This window comes from Homalodisca vitripennis, chromosome 1, assembly GCF_021130785.1.
Source record: "Homalodisca vitripennis isolate AUS2020 chromosome 1, UT_GWSS_2.1, whole genome shotgun sequence".
Taxonomy (NCBI): Eukaryota; Metazoa; Arthropoda; class Insecta; order Hemiptera; family Cicadellidae; genus Homalodisca; species Homalodisca vitripennis.
This window is the reverse complement of record NC_060207.1, coordinates 24,385,594-24,407,307: the sequence shown is the minus strand read 5'-3', so window position 1 is coordinate 24,407,307 and position 21,714 is coordinate 24,385,594.

The window sequence follows — 21,714 nt, the reverse complement described above, 5'->3', positions numbered from 1 at the left end:
TAGAAGTTACAGTAATTAAATTACTTGATGTATTAAAACAATATATATTCTGCTGTAACAATGATTATTTTTGTCAGTTTTATCCTATTATTAAGTAGTTTAGCTTTGGATTAAGATCTGAAATTTACTTTTTAAATCGAATTAGCAATTTTTCTTGTTACGTTTGAATTTTAGGGCTTAAAGCCAGGGATTGCTTCCTAATTGAAAAACAATCTTATATATATAGGGTCCCACTGATTGAAAGTACACCATAAAATTACAATATATTGGATATTTTTGGATTTCAGTGCAATTTTTCTCAACGAGTAGCGAACATTCTAGTTGTCTCTTCATTTTTGGGTTGCGAGTCAATTGTTGCCAATTCACTTTTATCACTTTAAAACTGGTGACAATCTATTGAGTACTATATTAAATATCTTATACGGGAAAAACTGTTAGCCTGCTAGAAAGGAGTGGAGGGGCGGACACTGTTAAGAAATAGAAACTAGCATACCAATAGGTAACAAAATCTAGAAATCCACCAAACTCAAATCTTTGAGATAAGTACCTCGAAAAAATAAAAAAGACAAAGGTGAATTTGATCATATGTAAATTGAACTTATTCCTTTTTTCTTTTTGTTAATATTAAAAAACTGGTACGGTTTGATTATATTTTTTAAAAAAGACAAACTCTAAAAAAAAAACTTATTATTATGAATTTTCTATTTACCAGGGTTTAACTTATTCAGAAGCTGGAAATTATTATTTTCTGTTTTAGGTGGGAGACACTGGTGACTGGTCTGTACCAAACTGGGTGCCAACGAATGGGGCAGTTCTACCCATTACCCAATGGTAGAATATAATGTCTTGATTACATTCTATTTTGAATAAAGATTGAGAATTTTATAAAAATACATGCTGTGTACATGTATTTTAAGATATCATTTGTGTTAATTGTATAAAAATAATCCAGATCCCATAATGTTTCTCGATTCTTTGAAAAAAGAGAAATATCTTGTCAAACTTTATATACAGTAGAGTCCGTTAACCCAAACCAAATTTGGGGGGCCCAAACCCCTATTCGGATTATGTGTTTGTTGGTTTTAGCCAAAATTAAGAAAATGGGTTTTTAAAAATTGAGAATGGGTTTTATTTTGTTATAAAATTATAAACCCTTTTTTTATTAAAAAACATTTTTTTCTGACTGTTCCCATTGTATTTCTTGCCAAAAAACGTTTTTTTGCGAAAATAAGGGACCCTTTACCGTATTTAGTGTGTGAGGTTTTTATTGTTAAGCAATGTGAGTTCATCCCAAAAAACTTTCTTCAATGCGAAGAAGACAATTAAAAAAAACTTATGGGTTTTTAACAAAATTTAAAATTTTACTCAATAATAATATCAGTACCCGTACGTCCATTTTTTTTTTTTTTTCACTTCTTAAAACAGTAATTTAACTCATAAATTAACCCCTTAAATTTCAATTTTTGGGATGTATTTAAATTCTTTAAATTTTTGTATTGAAAGTACACCAAAATTTTTCTTAATAAAAAACTGAAGGGCTTTTTTAATTAAAGTTTTTTTTGTTTATGGTTTCGAAACGATGCACCAATTTTTTTTTTTAAAATTTAAATTTGTTCCTATAATTGTTATTATCGTTATAAATAAATTCCCCCTGGACCCCGTTCGGATTAACCGGGTTGGATTCACGGGGTTGGATTTAGCGGGAATTTCCCCCGTACTATGTGAAAACCCTTTTGGGATAAAAAAACTTTGTATTGCCGTTAAAGGGTTTTTTGGGGTTTTAAAAAGAGGATTTTTAACCCGTGTGTGGCTTTATTGAAGTGAAATAATTTTTTTTTTCGGGCTTAAAGTATGTTTATCAGTTTTTAAAAAGAATTTCAGCAAGGTTAAATTCCTATCTCGTTCACTATAGGGTTTTTTCTTTACGAGATTTAAAATAAACTTTAAATTTGATTTTTTTCTAGTAACAAAACTGTAGTGTAATTTTAAAACCCGGGGAAAAAAAGGTTTTTTTTTAAATCGATTACATTTGGGTTATTTGTTTGGTTTTAAAAAAAAATTTGGTAAAAAAAAAAGATTTTTTTTACACATTTTTCTAAAGAAATGTCAAAAACCCCAAACGATATAAATTTTTTTACAAAATTTCAGGAAAAAAACAGTAGATGCTGTGTTTACAAGATATTTAGCAAGATTTTATCAGAATTTTTTTTTTAAACCCTAATTTCATTTTAGAATTTTAGCAAAAGAAAATTTGGGGAAATTTAATTTTTTCGGGGAAATTTCAATATGTAGTGAATAATAATACCAAAATTTTAGAAAGTAATTTAAACTATGTAATGAAAAAAGGTATAAGGGGATTTGTTACTTTAATTTTTAGAACGGGGCTGTGAAACATTGTTAAATTTTTTGAAGTGTTACAAATATTTTAAAAAAAAGTGAACTTTCTAATATAATATTTTAAAGTTAATTAGTTTTAAAAGGTTTTTTCCAAAATGCATTTTTTTTTGTTAAGACGGGATAACCATATGTAACGTTTTTACTAAGGGAAACAACTGGCCGTTTTTTTAAAAAAGAACCCCTGTTAAAAAAATTTTTAATTTTCCAAAAGTGAAATGGACAAATTTTTTTGCAAGTCTTTTAACGTTAAAAAAAAAAGGTTTAAAATCTATCATTTTTTATAGGGGGTTTAGATAATTTGGCACCTATCCCGTGGAAAAAACCCCATGATCTAAAGGGACCAGTGTTCAATTTTTAAGAGGCAAATTTTCTTTTTTCTTTTAGTAAGGGCATATTGATTTTATTTTGGGAAAAAAAAAATTTTTCTGTCGTTCTATTATGGGTTTTTCCAAAAATAAAAATGAAAAAAAAAACCCAAAAGGTTTTGGGTAAAAAAGGTAAAAAAAAAGGAAAGAGGGAATTTTAACCAAGAAATTTTTTTTAAATTTTAAAAAATTTCCTAAGAGAAAAAAATTTTTGGAAAAAATAGAAAAAAATTTTTGGGAAAATATATGGAGGAAAAATTCCCTACTAAATGATTACTTTTCTAAGTAACAAGAAAAAAACCAATGATGCTTAAATACGGGTCATCTTAAAACAAAAATGTTTATCCCCTTTTTTTTGCCGGCAAAATGTGAAGGGAAAATACCCCCTTAAAATTAAAAATCCCCCCCGTAAAAGTAAGGTTTGGGAAAAGAATTTAAAAGTTTTTTGATTTAAAGGGGGTAGTGAAGGGGGAAAAATTTTCTGTAAACCAATTTAAAAATAATTATATCAGGCGGGGTAAGTTTTTAAACCCCAAAAATATCCAATCCGAGGTGAGTACTTAGGTTTCAAAACACGGGCCCCGTTTTGGGTTAAGGGAAAAATTATAGAAAAGGTCCCCAAAAAAAAAAGGGGGTTTCATGAGTAAAATTTCACTTTTTAAATTTACCAAATTATATGTTTTTAAGGGATTGGAACATGTTTAACGGGAACGGTAACCAAACGGCCCTTTTGGGAAATTGGGCCCAAATTTCTAAAAAACCGGGTTTTATACTTTGTGTAAAAAAAACCCTACAAATTTTTGTATCCAGTTTGTTTAAATTTTTATTTAGCTAACAGTTTGGGCATTCTTCATGCATACCCGCAATGCTTTTTTGATAAAATTCTGAAAAAGGGATTGTAATTTAATTTTTATTTGTAAATTTTTAAAAGACCTTTGGGGGTAAAAAAACGGCTTTAAAAAAAAATTTCTATGTGAGCTGCTGAAGGGGAATTGTTTTGTTAACACTTGGAACTCTCGCATCTAAACGTCCCAGAAAAATTTGCTTTTAAAAAAGGATTTCAATTTTTTAAACAAATTTCAAGCCCCCGGTTCCAAAAAAAACATTTCGAAAATTTTAAAAAGCAGGAAAAAACCCTTAATTTCAAAATGTTTTTGTTTGGGGTTTAAAAATTCAATTTTCATTGGGGGAAAAATTTAAAAAAAAATGAACGGAAAAAAATATTCCCCCCCCATTTTAAATTGGGCTTTTTTAAGAAGGTATCACTGCGTTGCAATCCTTTTTTGACCACAATGTTGGTGAAACGGTCAACCCTTTACCTAAAATTGTATATTTTGGGCACCTTCCCTTTTTCCAGGCACTATGTGTAAAATAAAAAAATCATTCTTAAGTTTTTATTCCGCATTTGGTTATAAAGTACCAATTTAATTTAAAATAAAATTTCTTGCATTATTACTGCCCCTTTTTGTATGGGTGCCCCCAATAAAACCCTTTCTTTTATTTTTTTATTTGGCCTAGGATTTAAACCGTAATACCTTCTCAGTTTTAAGGGGAAACAGGTTCCCCCTTTTTTAAATCGTATTTGTATTTTTGAAAAATTTTAATCTTTGGTTTATCCAATTTGTTTTTAGATGGTGGGAATTTTTTTTTTTGAAAATCTTCAAGGGGGGAAAAAATAAGATTTTGCAGAGACAAATTTATACGACAGTGGTGCAATTTATTTTTTCAGTTTTTTGTTTGTCATTGGGGTTTTGTTTTGATTTTAGTTTTGTGAAAAAAAATAAGCGGATAATTTTGTATTGCCCCGTGATAAGGTAAAATTCCCGAAAATTCTGTTCCAAAAAATGAGGGGAAATGTCAAATATATTTAAACAATAAGGTTTTTGTCATCAAAATGTCAGCTCCGTTCTTGTAGATTTTTTCCCGTTCATATTTGTTGTTAGAAAGTGTTTGTAACATTATTTTTTTTTTTTTGTAGTTTTTAAAAGTTCACCATTCAACTTGTTTTTAATTTAAAATTTTTTATCTTCTAAGAATTTATTTTTTTAATTCTTTAGAAGGTCATTTTTATTTTTTTAAAATTTCCCCTTCTTTTACAATTTAATTTTTCATTTTCCCCCTTTTTTAAAAAATTTAAAAAAAATTTAATTTTCTTTATTTCCTTCAACTGTTTTACATATTTATCTAAATTAATTATATTTTAATTCACTTTGGTCAAAAGACTGCTTTTTAAAAACTGTATGTGAAAAAATTTCATTAAAAAAAATCTCTAAAAGTTTAAACATCAGCAATTTTTTTCAAAAATTTTTCCCAAAATTATCAAAGGGATTTTTTTATAGTTTAAATTTTTTTATTTTTATTATTTAAAAGGGATTTTTTAAATAATTTTCAAAAAGGGTTATTGTTTAAAAAATTCTTTAAAAAACCCCATTTTATTAAAAAAATTTAAAAATTTATTGTTTGACGCTTTTTCAATGGCGCTGTTTTAGAGGGGATGGTGGTTTTTTTGCAAGATTAAATGAGTCAAATAATGTGAACAAAGGCTTTCCCCCTTTAAGGGTGAAAACCCCTGAAATGATCGTGATTGTCCCTGCCCAAACAGCCCACCTGCTCGGCCTTTGGGTTAGTGGTTCGGAAAGTCAACCCTTTTAAACCCTTGGTCCCTAGGTTTGTGTCGAGAGGGCTTCTTAGCCCCAAACTTTGCTGGGGGGACAAAAAGAATTTTTTACTTTACTTTTTTATCGCTTCACTGTTTATTTTTTAAAATGTTTTCTCTCAAACCCTTTTTTGGGAAAGATTCAAAAAAAAACTAAGGTCAGGGGAAAATTTTAAGGGGAAAATTTAAAAAAGTCAAATGTGTTTTAAATATTTTAAAATTTAAGAGAAGTTAAAAAAATTGGGTTTTAAAGTCCCACCCGGCCTTTTTTGGGAAAAATGTCCCAAAAAGGGCCCGCAGTGTTTTGTTATTCACTTTAGGTGGAAAATTTCTGAAAAAGAAAAAATGGGAACAGGTGTTTTTGGAAAAAAATAAAATCCCGTATGTTCAACAAATTTTTTTGAAAAATATTTATTAAAAATTTTTATGAGTATGCAAAAAAATGACCAAAACAAAACTGGGCGACACATCCCAAATTTCCCTAAGTGCCAAAAAATTAAAAAATCCCAATTTCTTTAAATAAAACCCGATTAAATACCCTCTGAGGCCATTTAAAATTTTTTAGCCCCAATTTTTTTAGTATAGAAAAATTTAAACAAAGTATTTCCCATATAAAAATTTGGGAATTTAAATTTATTTTCCCTACACTGTCCAAGTGTTTAACCCAAAATTTTTAAAGGGTTTTCTTTCTGCTGTTTAAGGGGACAGATTGGTTCTTGCCCGGTAAAATTTTAATAAAATTTAAAAAAAGTAACCAAAATTTTTTTTCTTTTACCCTTTTAGTAATTAATTCGTTTTTTCCCGAATTAAAAACTATTTTGATTTTTTCTATTTACTTTGGGTAGTTATTTTTTACAAATTGAATTAAAATTAGTTTATAAATGGGAAAGAAAAGAGTTTTATTTTGTAATTCCCTTTAAAACTGCAGTTTACTACAAAAAACTAAGTGCAATTTTTATAAAAACCAAACCTAACAGGGAAATAATTTTCGCGATGTGCTTTTGATTATGATTTTAATGTGAACGAAAATTTTTAGTTTTTAAAAACAAACCACTTTTAAAAAAACTTTTTTAGATTTTTATTAAAAATTTGTTTGTAGTAAATATTATAAATGCAAGTTTAAAAAAGGAAATTTCTTAATTTTTTAAACCCCAAAAAGGACTAAGGGTTTATTTTCAAACAACAAAATTGTATTTTCATAATATTAAAACCCGAATGGGAAAATTCAGTTTTATTTAAAAAATTTTACTTTAGTAAAGTTACATTTAAAGCCCCTTTTATGTTTCCTAACTAAAAACCCGAATGCTCAGCTGTTAATTTTTTTTTAGTCTAGGATGACACTAAAAAAGGAAAAAAAAGGTTCTAAAAATTTTAAAACTTTTAAAAAGAAGACATGGTGTTGGGGCAGAAAGCCTTTGGGGTCCAATAAATTTTGTCTCCCCAGAATCAAGAATTTGTGACGGTTATAGATGTTTTTACAAAAATTTCGAAAAGATTTAAATTTAAAATTCTGTTTCAAAAGCCTTTGTTTGCCTGTTTATCGATAAAAGGGGTATATAGGGAGTTCCAAAAATTGATCAAAAGGAGTTTTAGAGCAAATTTTAAGGGTTGAAAAAAAAACTTTAGCCGCGGGTGGGCTGGAAATGGGAAAACCCCCAAAAGTTTTCAGCTTTCTAAAAACAGTTTCATCCCTTTTAAAAAAAAAAAAAATCGGAACCCCAGATTTTCCATATAATTTTGGGGGGGTCTTTCCCCCCCTCCCGGGCCATAAAATGCTGTTAAAAGTATGCCCCTTTTCGTAGGAATGCCCTTTCGATTTTGAAAGTTTTTTGGAATATTTAAATGACCCCAAAATAAAAACAGTTGAGTAAAAATATATTAAGTAAAGATGGGAAAATAGTGTCAGTTGCCCTATCGAATAGGTGGTGATACCCGTCTATTTCTAAAAAAATCAATTCGGAAAGGGGATGCGAAATAAAAAGAAATGCTCAAAGCCTTGGGGGGTTTTTTCAAACATAGGATTTATTTTGTTATTTAAATTTTATTTTGAACCCTTTCTGGAAAAATATTTTTCCATAATGTTAACTAATGTATTACCAAGTTTTTCTAATCATCAGTGTCTTTGGCTTTTAACTTTAAATTTAAAAAAACTTCAGTAATTTTTTAATTGTGTTAGCGATTTTATGAAGTGTGAGAAAATGTTGAAAGATTTTTAAATTTTTTTTAATGGTCGCAAAACCCCCTGAGAACCCGGATATCAAATCCTATTTATTTTAAATGAAAATTTAAATTTGGGGTTGTTTTGTTTGGACTTTGATGATTTTGTAAAGTTTTCTAATTTTTCTAAAACCCTTATCAAGGAAAAATGTTAATCAACCCAAAAAAAAAAAAAGGGAAATTTTCAGAAAAAAATTTTACTTCCAAAAATTTGAAAAAATTGCTTAAAAACAGGCCCGTAATGAAAGATGTTTTTTTTTGGGGGGGAAGATTTTTTTTGGAGCCCCCATGGGTTTTAAGGAAAAAGTTTAAATTTTTGAATCGGGGGATCTCCCTCGGTACATAGCTTTAAAAAATTTTAAAGGGCTACCTCCCAACTGTGTTTATATGTTGAAGATACAAACTGGTTTCCCTTTTTAATGCACTGATTAAATAATTTTCCTGCAGGATGAATGAAATTAAAGGGAAACCCTTTTACGCGTTTTTTAACTGTTGTGGTACAGTATCCTTTGGGTTACAAGGTTGTGAGCATAAATATATTATACATACAAAAATTTTAATTTAAACTGAAAATTATTTTTTTTTTATTTTTAAGGGTAAAATAAAAGCAAAGTAATTTTATTTTTAATTTTTAAAAAACAAATGACCTCTTTAAGAGAAACCCCAGGGCAGAAACCCATGCAGGAGGTTGATTGCCCGTTTTCAAATAATTTTATTAAAGGCTTTTAACAGTGTTAAATGTAAAATCAAGTTCTATTTTCCAAAAAAATTTTTGAAAAACTGCCATTGCAAGATGTTTTCAGTCACTGAACCAAAATTACCTTTTTGATCTACTAGGTCAAACACTCAAACCTTAAAACTCTAATTTTGGGCTTTAAACGTTTTTAAAACTTGACAAATTTGACATGGTGTTTATTGAATTTTTGAATAAAAACACATTCAAGCTAAGTTCCAAAAGACCTTTTTTTTTGTTGCTCTTAATAGAACAATTTCCCCATACCAAAAAATTTTTACGGGAACAATGAAGGGCTGTACCCCTTTAAAATTTTTAAAAGGAAAATTGATTTTTTTTTTTCCAAGGAAAATTCCCCCCCCAAAAAACCCTCAGCATTTATTTAATTTTTTCTAAAAATAAATCTTTTTTATCTGGGAAATGGGAAAAAATTTATAATTTTGGAATGCAATGGCAAGAATAGTTTTTGCCCAAATTTTAGAGGCTTTTGCCCCTCAGTTGTGTATTTAGCAAATTTGTATCTATTTTTTGAAGCCCCTTTTTTGGGGTCCCCTTTGGGAAAATGCACTAAAGTTTTCCCGACATCAATTCTGGAACATCTTTTTAAAATTTTTTTTGGCAAAGCAATTTTTTTTAAAGGGAAGTTCATTTCTCAAAAAAATAATATTTTGGAACCCCCGATATATTGTGTTTTACTATCAGGTTTTAAAAAACCAGGATCCCTTTTTTAGTGCTAGCAAATTCTTTTCTCTCAATTAGGCCCTTTAAAAATTTTTAAGTTTTGAATAAAGAAAATATTTTAAAAAAAAACCGTTTAATTTTGTAAATGATAAAACCAAATTTTCCCTATTTATGGCCAAAAATTTTAAAAATCTGTTAAAAAAATTTTTTCAAACAATATCCCTTTTGATACTAAAAAAAATAACATTTGTGTTAAAATTTACAAAATAAAATTAGAAAGACATTCAGCAATTTGAGATAATAGCACCAAAAAAATTTGTATCATTAACAAGGGCTGTGCGCCCTTTTGTTTTCTACGTAAAAGGAAAGATTAAATATTTTTCTTGCATCAAATATAAAAAAGCAAAAAAAAACATAAAGAAATCTTTTGAAAAATTAAAACAAAAAAAGGGTAAAATTTAAAATTAAGTCTAGCAACATCTCAAAAATAACATAAGGAATCCTTATTTTTTTATAATTTTAAAAATTAAATATAAATTTTTTTCCCCCAAGTAAATAAACACAAACTAAATAAAATGTGGAGATATGAAATTTTGTTTTTAATGTCCCAAAAAGTAAGTTAAAATTAAAAGCTATATATTCCTGGACATAATTAATTTCAAAATATTGAGTATTATAAATATCAATCAAAAGTTTTTTTTTTTAATTTTTAGGGGGAAACATTATTAATGAATGTTTTAGTATATTCACTTTGTTTTAAAGCAGTTGTTTCATGTCGTTCTTTGCCTCCATTTTTAAAAAAATTTAGTTATAAAATCTTTAAAAATTTTATATTTTATACTATGTAGAAATATTATTTATACAATAAAAAAACTTTTTACAAAAATATAGCCCCACTGTGACATTAGACAGTAATTTAAAATATAAAATTTTTTAAATTTTTAATGGAATAAATAAAATTTATTCCAAATTTTCTCTAAAGAGAAATTTTATTTTACCAATGACATAAAATTGACCCAAATTTTTCCCTTTTAAAGGGGGAATTTCATTTTACCAATAGACATAAAAAAATGATCAATTTATCTTTAAGGAGAATTTATTTTTCCCAATTTGGGCTTAAAAAATTTACCAAATTTTTCTTTAAAAAATAATTTCATTTTAAAAATAGAATTTAAATTGACCCAATTTTTTTTAAAGAGAATTTAAATTTTTCCAATAGGGCATAAAAATTTACCCAATTTATCTTTTAAAGGGGAATTTCATTTTTTAATAGAGGAGCTTTACATTTTTTTTTTTTTTCAAATAGGGGAAAATTTTTTTTTGTGGTCATGTCTTTAACAAAAGGAAACAAAATTAAAATAGCTTTAAAATCAATTTATATTAAAAAATAAAATAAATTCCTATATTTCTATGTAGCTTTATCTTTTTTTACTACAAAAAATAGGACTACAAAACTATCCTTTAAATTTAAGTTGGGTTTTTTATGCTAATAATCTAGAAATAGTTTTAATTTTACGGTTTGGTTTTCAGTTTTTTTGCACATTTTAAAATAAATAAAATGTCAAATTTCACCCAAAAATTTGAAAACGCAATCTCTACTTTTTTTTACATTCTGGGTATTTTTAAGTTTTTCACTTTAAATAATAATTTTCATGTTTGGGATTTTTGTACTTAATGAAATATCCCACGTGAAAAAACTTTTAACTTTTAAAAAATGTTATAGATTTTTTTGGAATGTAAAAAAAAAAATTCTCGTAAGATGAAGTGTGGAAAGTCGATTTTAATAAAAACTTAAAGTGAAAATCTTTTAAACTTGTTCCACCCAGAGGGTGTATAAACTTGCACAACCCCGTGTACGGAGAATTTAGAATCTATCCTAGGTTTACACAATAAAAATTTGAATGAATGGGGGAAACCCCGACACTACGTTATGTTTAAATGTCAAAAATTTTGGTCCACATTTTATTGGGCCCGGGGGGACCCCTATTCTCAAAGGGGATTTTAAAAAACCCCCAATAATTTGGTTAAACCAGGGGTTAGGGCAAAGCCACTCTCACTAGTGCGTGAAAAATGTTAAAAAACTTTTTTTAAAGGATTGCAAACCTATATTTTTAAAAATAGTAGAGATTTAGAACTCACAAAAAAAAAAAACAGAGCCTTTTCCCAAAACATCAGAACGTAGAAATCCCGATCTGGTGAGTACCCATGTTGCTACTAATTTAAATTCCCTTTTAAATTTCTCTAATTTTAAAAATTTTACTTTTTTTGTTTGACTAAAAATTTGTGTTTTTAATTTTTTCAAACAGTTTTTAAAAGTTTAAATTTTAAAAACACTTAAAAAATTTTTTGTATTTTTAAAATTTATAATGATATTTTCGGTTTTCCTTTTTCCTTTTTTTTTTGTGGGAAAATATTATTTTTCCTGTTTTCCCAAAGGTTTTTCCCGTCTGAGATTGTGCACGGGCTAAAAACTGGGTTAAAAAATTTTTGAAAACAGGACATTAAAAAAATTACCCTGTAAGGTAAATAAAAATGCTTTGACCCATGTGGTCCAAAACCAAATCTTTTAAAAAAAATGCAATTTAATTTTTGGGGAAAAATATTAAAATATTTTTTACAATGTTTAAAAATTTACAAACAGGAATTTTGGGGGCAAATTTTCAATGGGAAAAATTTTTTTTTGGATAAAAAAAAAATTAAATTGCTCTACCCCCCAATACAGCAGTTAAAAACTAAACCCCTATCTTAGTATAACATTTTCAGGGGAAAATTTTCTTTTGCTTTTTTTTTTACTAAAAACTGTAATGGCTTTAAATAAGAAAAAAAGAATTTAGGATTTAAAAACCAAATTTTAAGTATAAATTTAAATTTTTTATAAAATTTTTAAAATTTTTAGACACCCAAAATGAGATGGTTTTTACTTTAAAAATAAAATTTTTTGCTGCGTAAAAGGCCCAAAGATTCCAAACCCTTAACCCCTTTAAATTTTTTTCCGCTTAAAAAAGCTTTTTCTATACTATCAGAAAAGTACTAAAAAAACCAAAAAATTTTCCCTTTTTTACAACAATAATTACAATAAATAAAAAAACAATTATTTTCAATAATTTTAAAAATCCTAGAAACCTTTCCAACCCCTTTTAAAATTTCCAACCCAATTCACCCTTTTAAAAAAACCCCCCTAAAACCCCGAAAACCCTTGTAACCCCCACACCCAAAAAAATCCCCATTAACTTTTAAATATCCCCCCCTTAACCCCCCCTTTCCCCCCTTTAAAATTCCCCTAACCCCAAAAACTTCAAACAAACCCCCTCATTAAACCCAAAACCCCCCCAAAAAACTATTCCCCCCCCTACCCCCCCTTTTTTTTAAAAACCCCCTTAAAACTAAACTTTCCCCAAAATTTTTTTACCACTTAATTATTTTTAACCCAAATTTTAAACCCCAAACACTTTTCCCCCTCCCAAATTTTTAAAATTTAACCCCCCTAAAAAAACAACCACAAAAACTTTTATCACCCCCAAAAAAATTTCCCCCCCAGGTTCCAACCCCCCCTTTTTTAAAAAAAGGAACTAAAACTTTGTTTCCAAATTTTAGGGGGACCGGCCCAAAAGGGTTCCCTTTTTAACCCCCTTTTAAATTTGTGTAAAATTCCCCCAAACTTACCAAATCCTCAATTATACTAAATTAAGTTTTTAAACCCCGAAAAACTCGAAAATTCCCTTGAAAAAGTTTAAAATTTTGTTGGGGTTTCCAAAACCGGGCTATTTCCCACTAATAAAAAAATAATTAAAAAACTTTCCCAAACAAAACCATTGAATTTCAATGCCCCAAATTAGCAAAATTTTTATACCACCGTAAAAATAATTCATAAAATCAAAAAAAGGGAAACCCCCCCTTTTCCCAAAAGAAATTGAATTAAACCCCTTTTGTTTAAATTTTCCCAAGGTTTTAAAATTCCTTTTATTAATTTAAATTTAAAATTTTCTGACTTAAAAGCCAAGCTCGTTTTACACAAAAAATAAACACCCACCCTTTTAAAACAAAATTTTTCCCCCAAAATTAAACAACCCCCAAAAAAAAAAATTTAAAAAAAACTTTAAAACAGCCACCAATTTCCCCCCCCCCCCCCATTTCCCCCAAAAAACTTTCCCCCACCCTTTAAACCCCCCACCTTTTTAAAACCAAAACCCCAAAAAAACCTTTCCCCAACCAACAAATATCAAAAAACATAAAAACCCAAACCCCATACCCAAACCCCCTTTAAAAATTTATTTTAACCATTAGTTTTTTCACTTTAACTTTGGGGAGGGGTGGTTTTTTGGTGGGTTCTTTTGTTTGTGGTTTAAGAAATTATATTACTTTTCTTTTCCTTGAGTTAAAAACCCCCGGTTTGGGTTAAAATCCCGGGGGGTTTTGTATTGATTGTAAACTTTTGCCCTTTTTGATTTGGGAAAATTTTTCTGTTTTTATAAGCTTTTTAATTTTAAGGAAAAAACTATTTTGGAGAAAAAATAGCGCCTCAAGTTAACAAACCCCTTTTTTCTCTTTAGGGTATATTTTAAAAGGGTGGGGGGAAAAAGAGGCCCCCGTTTGGAAAAATCCAAAAAATTTTATTTCTGTGAAAGTTTTTAAGGAGCCTGCTCAAAATCGTTTTCACCCCCTTCCCCCCTGAATAAACCTTTTGGAAAAAGGGGGAAATATCAAAAATTTTGGTTAGGGGAATTTTCTTTCCCTTTCGTTTAAAAATTTAAAAAAATTTTAATTCACTCCCAAATTTTTTGGGAAAAAAAAATTTAAAACCCCAAAATATATATAAAAACCCACCTCCATTTTTTAAATTTTCCCATTTTAAGGTTAACTCCCCTCCTCGGGGCCCCTTTTAAATTATTTCCCACCCCCAAAAACCGGGGTAAAAAGGTTTTAAAAAGCCCCACAAATTTCACCTTAAATTTAAACCCAACAAAAACCAAATTTAAATTTTGGTTTTTTTGAAACAATTTTGGGGGGGTACCCCCTTCTGTCCTATATTTCCTTAAAGGGGTTAGGAAATATCCCCAAAGGTTTTTTTCCGGTTTCCATTTAAAAATTGAAATCCCCTTTTTACCCCCGGGGAACCCCCCCCCTTTTTGTTTTTATGGGCCCAAAAATTTATTTTTTTTCCCCAAAAGAAGGGCGATATTTTACACCGAAGGTTGTATATATAAAAAATTTTTGTTTTGGTTCAATTTCCTCGTTTTGCTTTGTTGTTGGTTTTTTATTTTTAAAAAATTTAAAAAATTTTTTTGGTTGGGGATTTGGGGGGGAAAAAAACCCCATGGGGGGGTAAAATTTTGTTTTCGTTAATTGTTCTAATTCTTTTTCTTGTCCCGCCCAATTTTTTAATCCATTTTCCCAAATGACAAAATCCGGGTTTTAAAGGGCGGCTCCCACATGTTTAAAAAAGGGGCTTTAGTTTAAATGTTTTAAAAAATTTTTGGCCCTGGTTTGGCTTTTTGTCAGGGGGGGGAAATGAATTTTGGCAAAAATGTTGCTGAAAAACCGTCCCGATGCAAGTTAATTTATCCCCCATTTACTTGGCTTGGCCCCCAAGTTCAATTAAAACCCCAAAAAAGGATTTCTGGGGCCAAGGGGGGAAAAGGACCCCAAAAACCCAAAAGGGGGTTTTCCCATTTACCCATTGTTTTTGGGTTTTATGTGAGCCTTTCCCCCACTACAAATACCTTTTGGGCCCGTTTAAAATTTTGGGCCCAAGCTTTTTTTTTCCAACGTTTGGCAATTTTTAAATTTTAAATTGGTTTTTTGGTTAAGTAACCCCAAAAAAAAACTTTTCCGCAAAACGGGGGGCCCGAAATTTTTTTAAAAAATTTTTCCCCCTTTTCCCCAGGATCATTTTGGAGGGGCCGGGGAAGGAATTTTTAAAAAGGGAACCGACAAAAACCAAACTGTTTTTTTTGGGCCGAGGGCACCAAAAACAAAAATTTGGTTTTTTTGGTCTTTCCAAATTTTTTCAGAGTAATTTTTCAAGCTCCCTTTCACCCCAAAAGGGAAAAACCCCCCCCTTGCCCAAAAATTATTAAAATTTTTTTGGGGTGAGACTTTTTAAAAGTTCGTTAATTTGGGTTTGGAGGTTTAAAACTTGTCATGGATTTTTTTTTTTTGGGAAAAAAAAAAAAAAATACCATTTTTTCCCTTTTTTTCCCAAATTTTTTCTTCCCCGTTGGTCTAAACATTTCCTTGGCAACAACAAAAATTTTCCAAAAAATTAAATTATTAAAGGGGTTTTTGAACCCTTCTCCAAATTTTTTATTTTCCCATGGCTTAAACAAGTGAATTCCTTTTTGAAAAAATTTATATATCCAAAACCAAAAAATTAAAAAAAAACCCGGTGGCTTAAGAATTCTAAATTTTGGGGATTTTAAAAAATAGTTAAACCCCAATTTAATTCCCCTTTGAACTAAATTTTAGCAAATTTTAAGAGGAAAATTCCAAAGTTTTTAATTCATATTTTTTTTTTAATTAAACACCTTTTAACTAAAAGGGTTTTATTTTCTTAAAAGGGTTTTATTCCTTTAAAAAAAATTTGGTTCCCAATTTTTATGTTCAAATTTTAAGGGGATGGAAATTTTTAAAATAAATAGAGTAATTTTCTTTTTTAAAATGGGGTTTTTAAACAAAAATTTTATTTAAAACAAAAATTTTCGTTATTTTTTCCCCAAAACATTAAAGACCTTTTTTAAAAAAATTTTTTTTAAATAAAAGGGGTTAAACCCAAAAAATTTAGCAAAATTGGGATTTGATTTTGATTTTTTCATTTAAAATTAAAAACAAAAACAACTTTAAAAACTTATTATTTTACCTTTTAAAATAATAATGCAAAAAATTAAAAATTTTTTTCCCCAAAATTTTTAAAAATACAACATTTTTTTTTCCCCGGAATTTTTAAAAAAACCCAATTTCCAAATTTTAGATTCAACCAAAAAAAAAAAATTTTTCCCCAAAATTATAATTTAAATTTTTCCTTGTAAAAGTTAAAAAATTTTAAAAGGTTTCGGAAACTGTTAAAATTTAATCTTTTGACTTCCTTGGGGGAAATAGGCCCCCCTTTTCCGGGGGGGTTTTGACTTTTGGTTTTTACCCAAATTTGACCTGGGGCCCCCCATTTGAAATCTTTTTTGGGAAAAATTTTAATTATTAAATAAATTTTCCTTTTAAGTTGAAAAGAAAAATTTTCAGGAAGGCCCTGGTGACAACATTTTTGGGGTGGGGTTATACCAAAAAAGTTGGGGAGCAAACCCATGTTTGGGTTTTTCAAAACCTGAAACCAAAAATTTTGTTGGTTTTGGGGAGCCCCTTAAACTTTAAATACCCTTCTTGTCTCCCTTTTATTTAAATAAATGGGGGTTGGTTTTCCATTTTTCTCTTTTTAAAATTTTTTTGGGGCCCTTTTTGGGGGATTTTTGTAAAAATTTTTTATAATATTATAAATGGCTTTTTGGTTTAAAAAAATTGGTTTAAAAACCGTTAAAAAAATTAAAAGAAAAAACATTAAAGGGATAAAAATAAAAAATTGGAAAAGAATGTTTCAAAAAAATTTCCCTGAATTTCCCAAATATAACTTTTTAGTTACCAAGTTTCAAAAATTTGAGTTGGCCAAATTTCGTGTAAGAATTTTCAAAATTATAATTGTTTGGTTTTTTATTTTTTAAAACTGATCAAAATTTTTGGGTGGGCCTTGGTTTTCAAATGGGGTTTTTATTTGCTCCCAAAAAAAAAAATTTTAATTCCCTTTTTTTTAGTTTTTTTACCAACTTTTTAAGGGTTTTTGGTTTTGGCGGAAATTTTTACCAAAATTTTTACTAAGGAAGGCCCCAAAAAAAGCCCCTTTTTTTTTACTTTTCAATAATGCTTTAAAATTTTGCCCTTCTTTTTTTTACTTATTATTAAATTTTGGGCCCCAAATATTTTTAAATTTTTTTTAATTTTAAAAACCTTTTTTTTTTTTAATGTTTTGGCCCTTTAAAAAACCAAAATTTTTTTATACTTTTTTTTTTTTCCTTTTATTTGGGGTTGTTCCCTCCTTTAAAATTCCAAAACTTTACAAAAAAAAATTATTTTAAAAACTAAAAAATTTCCCCCTTTTTTAAAATAATTTTGACCTTTTATGCTTGAATTATTGGGGGTTATTTTAAAACCCTTTTCTTTGCCAAACCCCAAATCTTTTTCAAAAATTTTGGGTTTTAAAAAAGTTTAGACATTCCTTTTGGGAAAACCCCCACCCCTTTTATCATTCCACAAAAAACTTGGGTTCCCTAAGGGAAAAAATTTTTAAATCAAGACAAACATTTTTTAAAGGACTTAAAAATTTTAGGTAAAAACATTTCCACTTTGGCCTTTTAATTTTTATTTTGCACAAAACCAAAAGAAAAAATTTAAATCAAACATTTTTAATTTATAAATTTTTGGCCTTTTAAAACCAATTAAAATTTTAAATTAAATTTTTTTTAAATTTTAATTCCCCCAAAACAAAAAAATCTAATAGGTACCATTTTTAAATTTAAAAAAGTTGATTTAAAAAAGAAATGGGTTTTATTTTAAAATAAAAAAAATAGGTTTTGAATTTAAATCATTTTTAATTTTAAAAACTTATGGGTAAAATTTAAAACCTAAAATCTTAAATTTAAATTTTAAAATATTTTGGGCCCCCTTTTTACTTTTTAAAAATAATTCAACTTTAAAGGGGAATTTTTTATTTATTAAGGAAAACAAAAATTTTTTAATTTCCAATTAAAAAGTTTTTTTTAAATAAAAATTGGTTTTTTAAAAAATCACCCCGGATATGGGGTTGTGTTTTTGTCTCCCGAAATTTTATTTAAATTGAAGGGGTTTAATTTTCCCAAACAAAAAATTAAAAAAAAATGGTTTTAAAAAATGTCTATTTTACAAAAAAAATTTTTAAGGTTTTAATAAAAATTTTTTAAAAAATTTTTTAAAATTTCCCTTTTTAAAATTTTTTAGGTTTTTTAAAAAATTGCCTTGGGAAATTTTTTTAAAGTTTAACACCAAAAAAATTAAAATTTTTCCGAAAATTCCCAACAAATTTTCCAAAAATTCTTCAAAAATATTTAACTAAAATCCTTCATTTTTCACTGGAAAATTTCAAAATTAATTTACCTTTGGTTTACCCCAAAAAATTTTTCCAAATTTTTGTTTTTTTTCAAAATTTTCAAAAATCCGTGGGGTAAAAGTGGGCAAACCCGCGTTAAAAAAGGTTGGGGGTATCTTTTTAGGTTCACCCCTTAAAAAAAACAATTTGAAGTTTCATCCCTTAAAACCTTGACTTAACAGTACTGATATGATTTTGTTTTAAAATTTCATTAGGGAAAAATTTTCCCTTTTTTGACTAGAAAAAGAAAATTTTTTTTTCCCCGAGGAAAATTTATTGGGGTTCCCCAAAAAAATTGAAATTTTTGAAAGAAAATAAGTTATTTTTCCCAAATTTTTAAAAGTTTTAACAAAATTTTAAAAACTGGTTAGTTTTTGATGGGGTTATTTTTAAGGGGGGGATTAACCATTTTAAAAATTTTGGTTTTTTTAAATTTTTTTTTTTGGGTTGGTGGAAACCTTGGGTGAAACTAGTTTTTTTAAGGAAATGGGTTTTTTAAAAGGAATAAAGGTTAAAGGGAAAAGGCTTTAAAATTTGTTTTTGGGCCTTTGGACAAAACCCCCTTGGTTACCAAAAACGGTTTTGGTTTCTTTTGGCCAAAAATTGTTTATCAAATTTGACGTAAAAATTCACCTTTAACTGCAGTATTTATCTAATATAAACCATGCTCATGCTTGATCAGATGAGCAATGCAGATATCAAAAATTACTATCTTACGTTGGCTACAAATATAAAGAATGTTATAAAACCAACTTTAGTTGTTTTTTTTTTGACAGAAGTATGGTTCTCAAACACTCCGTGTGTACATATTCTCTCGATCGAGACAACAAAGCAAGCTCAATCATGGCATCGGAGATATAACTAATTTAATCCAGAAGTGATACACGCGCAAAGCTTAAAATAAAAACCATACGCAAATTTCGCTTAACATCTGAAGCTCATAATCATTAGACTGTAATAATATGTACCTAAGATATGCCTATTTTCGTTTCAAAATTACATTGAGCGCCATCATTTATTACATTGAATTCCGCACTAATGAATTCCGACTTTTTGACTCCTGTCCACGATGGTCTAATATAGTTCAATTGTATACAAAAATCATAGAATTATTGGAGAAAAATTACAGTTATTTTACAGGTGCATATTGAGACTGTTTTAACATTTAAATCTTAAATAGATCATGAGCTTGGAGTAATCTGTCAGTGACTATCATTTATCTCAGAAGGGTATTAACGACGTTTAAAAGAAAATATGCTCTCCTACGTCCCAATTTTTCTGTAGAAAAATCGGTGTGCGAAGCCGTGGGTAACAGCTAGTTATATTATACAACTCGAAGGAATCTACTGGATGTTAAGAGCAGATAGGATTATGAAGCACGTCTTGAAAAATAGTTTTGGCCTTAGACTTAGAACACTAACTTGGGTATACCAAAACCTACAGACTTTGAAAGCCATTTCATGGCAAAAGTCATTCCCTCAAGATGATTTTTGAGTCTTTAAATGACGCAAGGATTTTTACTAATAAATACAAGATTTGCTGTCAGCAGTTAGTGATGAGTATGATAAATTAAAGATAAAGTAATAGGGATCGAACTTTTAGAGAATATTAATATTTGAATGAACTCAGAAATGGACTGGAGAACCGAAAGAGGAAAGGAGAGACTTCTCTTGACTATTAAATATGTTCATGGAGTTCCTACATTTGTTAAAATCCAGGCAAAAAATTATTAACCTTCGAGAGCTAGACTAAATTAAATATTTATTTTCAAAATGTCAAGAGTCTTTAAAGTAAACTTAAATTCTCCATATCCACTACTAACTTTGGTGTAATTATCCTGGTTGAATACAATTTAATACCTGATATTCACAATGCTGAACTTATCCTCTATAGTAGCTGAACTATCCAATTGTAACCGCACTGAAGAATCGTCTTTCAAAATGAGCAGTGGAGGCATTATTGAGGATGTTAATAATAGAATGAACTCGTACGAGATTATTCCAGACTGTTGTTTTATCAAATGTGTATTTACACTAATTAAATTCAATACTTGTTTCGTAATTCTCAGTGCTGTATATCTTACACCCAACAAAGCCATCAGACCAGTAGACACTCTGCTCACTTTAAACCTGACTTGATCTATTGTAATACAGGGTGCGCCAGTGATACGGGCGATTTGTAGACGAGTCCGGCTGCGTGATGGGAGGGGGGAGAAGTGGAAGGTCACCGCTATTCTTGTCCTCCCTACTGGGAAAATTTAGTCGCCATGCAGCGTTGGTCCGGTGAAGAGCGTGCGTTCGCTGTTAAAGCCTTTTACACTGGCGGTGAAAGTTACGTCGGTGCTCAACGTGCTTTTCGCTGTTATTTCCGCCTGCCTCCTCGTGCTCCTGTGCCATCAGCCCACGCTATTAAAGGCTGGATTCAGAATTTTGAATCGTCAGGTTCAACAACCAAAAAAAAAGGCGGGATCAATGAAAACAGTGCGAACACCTGAGAATGTGAATGCAGTGCGCACAGCAGTGGAAAGAAGTCCACGTCGATCTGCCCGACGCCATAGCACAGCATTAGGGATTTCCTTCACTTCGGTAAGAAGAATTTTGCATACAGATTTGAATTATCATCCCTACAAATTACAAATTGTGCAAGCTCTAAACGTACAAGATTATGGTGTTCGGTTTGCATTTTTGTGAGCAAATGTTACAGTTGATTGAGGATGAACCAGAGCTCATCCATAATCTTGGACGAGTGATGAAGCGCACTTTAATCTGAGCGGGTTTGTAAATAAACAAAATTTCCGGTATTAGGCACCAGAAAATCCTCAGTCCATGCATGAAAGGCCTCTCCACTCAGCTAAGGTCACTGTGTGGTGTGCGATATCGTCAAGAGGAATAATTGGCCCATATTTCTTTGAGGACGATAATGGGAATGCAATTACAGTTAACTCACAGCGTTATCTTTATATGCTGCAACACTTTTTTGTTCCTACACTTCAAAACTTTCCAGTGAATGAACAAACGTTTTTTAACAACAAGATGGAGCTACCAGTCATACGGCAAGAGTGGTTATGAATGAACTGTCAGCTTTGTTCCCGAATCGTCTTATCAGCAGGAATGGGGACATTTCTTGGCCACCACGATCGCCAGATCTCTCCGCATGCGATTTATTTCCTGTGGGGTTATTTAAAAAGCAAAAGTTTTTGAAAACCCGACCAGCATCTGTAATGGATCTGAAGCAACGAATTCGTGATGAAGTGAATGCTATTCCTTTGAGAATGCTCCGAGACACTATGGATAACTTTCGTTCAAGACTGGATCAATGTCTAAATTCTAATGGGCATCACTTAAGTGACACAATTTTTAAAAAGTAAACTGTAAATCACGTTTGGGTGAGTTTAAACTAAATTTCCAGTTGTGTTACTTTAGATTTTTTAGTATTAAATGATTTTTCCAATATGCAGGTCAAGTCATTACAACCTCATTAAAAATCGCCGGTTTTGACTGGC